Genomic DNA, 3,996 nt, shown 5'->3' on the forward strand with positions numbered 1-3,996 from the left:
CCCTTTTACTAATGGAAGGAAAACCAGCCTTAGAGAGAAAATTCATTTTTTTTAATCCAGAAAGAACTCTAGAGTCATTTGTAGTTATTGAATCATGGAGAAAGATAATGCTGGACTAAAGTTAGAACTTTTAAATACTTCATCATCATCATCATTATTATTGATAATTTCTGTTTCTTACACTAGCTTCTTCATATCACAATCAAGAGTTTTTCAAGCTTTGTATTTTTCTCATCAGTCGTAAGGAAGTCAAATAACTAAGAGATCAGAGAGCCAGATGGATCAGCTCCATAGTTATTGAAGTAGTTCATCAAAAAATTTGACTCAAACATCATTTATCAAAGGAATTTTCCCCTATGATCCCTGGGGTTAAATGGGTATCCCTCCCATAGGCACCATTATTATTCTCTGCTGGCCATTGTCATAGTATTTGTTATTCTTTATTCTAAATACTCCTCACTGATGTTGGGTCCTCCCAGACTCTGTGAAGGCAAAAGCTTTGGTTTTTTCCCTACCAAAAACCGGCTAAATAGAATCAATGCAAATAGAATCAGCCATCACCATCCATATTAACTTATTTGCCCTCTGTATCTTTGCCCTTTAGATCGTCTATTTAATTTTTTTTATACAGTTCCATCACTTTCCAAAACTTTAAGAATTTGGTTTTCCATGTAATTCTTAGATTCTTTGATTTCTTAGGCATATACTTTTACTTAGTTAATATAAATCATTCCGGGGGGGGGGGGAAAGACAAAAATATATTTTATGATAAGGTGAGATAGTAGCAGGATGAAGGAGAACAGTAAGAAAGAGGACAAACCCAATGGCCGAAGGGACAGCTTCCCTCCCTCCTCCATCCTGTGGGAGGGTCTGAATCTAGTGAGCAGAAGCAAATCTCTCCTGCAACTTTAGGTAGGTATTCCAATCAGAGGAAGACACTAGTGGAAGGCAGAATGTACACAGAGGAGCTGGGATGAAGAGTATAAAGCACCAGGAGGGAGTCACTTGGGAACAGTAGAGGGCCTCAATGTCCAAAACTTCTTAATTGAAGGAAGCCAGGTAACTCGAGTTTCTCTGCCACAGAAAGGATGGATTTGAGGAACTTCTCGAGAAGCCAGTGGCAGGAGGAGAAATACGAAATGTAGGCGCTGTAGACTAAACACCTCTGTGTTGAGTCCCAACACCAACACCTACCAGATTGTGACATTAGTAAATGGCTGTCTTTAAACCTAAGCTGAGGGTTACTGAGGTGATCTTTTAATTTTTTATAATGCTTATATTAAGTGTTTGACTACTATTAGCATTACTGATATGATTACTAACATTTACATGATGGCAAAAGAGAGCTTTCTATTTCTTTTCAGCCACCAAAGTTAGAATCATGGGAGAATAATTTCAAGTTCCATTTGCTAATATTGGTGAGAAGTTATGATATTCTCCTGAACTGTGTTTCCATGGAAGTTTGCACAGTGGAGAGTCCTGTGTTGATATCAGTACAGTCATCACCAGGAGCTAGGAAGAGGTCAGCTCTGACAGGTAACTGAGTTTGCAAGGACACTACCTTCACCCCACACCCCAAATGCCCTTGTTAATATGCATAAGGTCTGCACACACTTTCATAGTAACCACATTACATTAGCAGCATCTTGAGGATTTATTTTTCCTGCTGTAACTAAGGCACAAGCAATTAATAATATATAATTTTCAGTTTATTTTTATTATTATTTACTTCCTCATCAGAAAACATCATTTTATTTTGTTTGGTTATGGTGACTTTTCCAAATTCTTGAAGTTATTTTGATGTCTAATATGGTACTGTCTTCTGAGGTGTTACCCATTTTACCCAACTTGATCTAATCAGCACTTTGTAAAGTATATGTTTTTCATGAAATCTTGTTACAACAAAGAACAAAGTGAGAACACTGAAAAAGGTTTCTAAATATCAGACAGATCTATAATCAAAAATAAAATTCTGCAACACTGTTTCAAAAATATATCAGTTTCTTTAGTGAAACATTAAACACTTTTGTGGCATTGTGAGATAATCTACTTTTGTCCAAGGAAGTAAACACCTAGATTCAGCTATAAATATTTTAATGCTTGATTCAGAGTATTTATCAACATTTGATAATCCAACGTTTAATAATTTTAATCTACACATACATGTAGATACATAAACACACAAATACATAGATAAGATATGCATGTATTTTTAATTTAATATTTAGAGTGTGTCAGTGTGTGTATGTGTTTTACTCTAGCCTTTAAGTATCCCCAAAAGCTAAAATGCTCATCTTCATATCCTCTTCTTATCTCTTTTTGACTTAAAAGATAGAGGCAGAAAAAAAAATACAAGGCAGAAAAATATAAGAAAGCAACCGTTTCAACTTTGGACTCAGAGATACCTGCCTTTTAATATTGGCTTTGGCACTTAGCTGAATGACCTTTTTCAAATTACTAACCTCTCTTATCTTCAGTTTTCTCATCCACATGTGGAGATAGTAATACCTTTCTTCTGGGGTTGTCTGAAAAATTAATTAGATAGTCTATCCACAGTGCCTGCCACATAAGAGGTACTTACAACGTGGAAACTATAACTGTCATTAGAAAAAAGGCTTTGGAGAATTCTCATAAGCATGCCATTTGGCAACAATACAATTTCATGGTCTTATAAAACTTGTCAAAACATTTTCACTTAAAACAAAAACAAAGTCAAACCTAGTCAATCAATTTCCTGACATAACACTTTATTCAAAATGAATAAAATAGAAAACAAGTCTACAGTTGGAATACAATATTTTTCTACTTTACTTTTTCCCCATAAATATTGGCCATTATTTTTATTACATTTACATACAGTAAATGATTGTTTACATACAGTAAGTGATTGTTACTATGGCATGATTTCAGGTTAAAATTCCTTCCTGCCCAAAAGGTTTTTCTTCCACTTAAAATTTTCATCCATTGTATCATTGTTTGTGATTAAGCATTACTTTATATGAAATTTAGTATGTAAAACAAATTTTAAAAAAGCTAGAATCCTGGCTAGGATCCACAATAATATATGTGTAGAATTAGCTGAATGGATTATTTGTAAATGTTTCCTAAGCAGACAAATCATAGTGAGGGAGTAAAGTGTATTTTTATTGTTGGGGGAGGAGATAATGGAGGAGGAATTGATATTCACAGTCAATAACCACACTGAGAGAGGATGGTTAACTTAACTATATGTTTCAAAATGATGAATTAGCCAACTGGCCTAAGGAAAGCACTAACGATGCAGACTGTATCCTTCATCTCCATGTATATAAAACCTCCAGATGACCCTGCTAATTATAATGAGATGCTGATAAGACATACATAAATTTCCAATTACACCTACAAGTGCCAGGAGCTGCACCGGCCTCTCTGGATGGCAGTCACAGCAAGGAAATGGCAGTGTTTTGCACAGCTCCTGCCATGAGAAATGAAAACTGGCATCTCCTGCTACTACTGGCTCATGTTGTGCTGGTATGGACCAGGCCTCACAATATTCCATATAAGACCAATATTCTGAACACAGATACCTCATAAGGAAAAACATATTCTTGCCTTTGCAAGAGAGATTTTAGATGAAAGCTCTATGAATGATGGTCAAAAGGCTCTTCCTATGGGCCTTGCAGATCCAAGACTTAAGGGGTTAAGAACACAAGAATTACAATTGAGCCTGGCCCCGAGACAAAGAGCCTAATTTAGAGTTAAGGTACAGATAAGGGCAGAACTTAAGTTAATACTTACACCTTCTCCTAATCTGTGATATATGGCAGTCCCTTCCCCAAGGCCTACTTTCTGCAAACACCCTCCCTTACAGGTGGCTAGGATGAGGATAGATAAGAGTAGCTAAAACATTATCCACAAAGAAAAGGCTGACACATTTAGGGCCTCCATGGTGTTCACACATTCAGCATCAAATAGGTTTCCACTAACAACTTATTAACCAATTCAAAAACATTCATT

The sequence above is a fragment of the Hyaena hyaena genome, unplaced genomic scaffold (assembly GCF_003009895.1).
Source record: "Hyaena hyaena isolate Hyena2069 unplaced genomic scaffold, ASM300989v1 scaffold_1909, whole genome shotgun sequence".
Taxonomy (NCBI): Eukaryota; Metazoa; Chordata; class Mammalia; order Carnivora; family Hyaenidae; genus Hyaena; species Hyaena hyaena.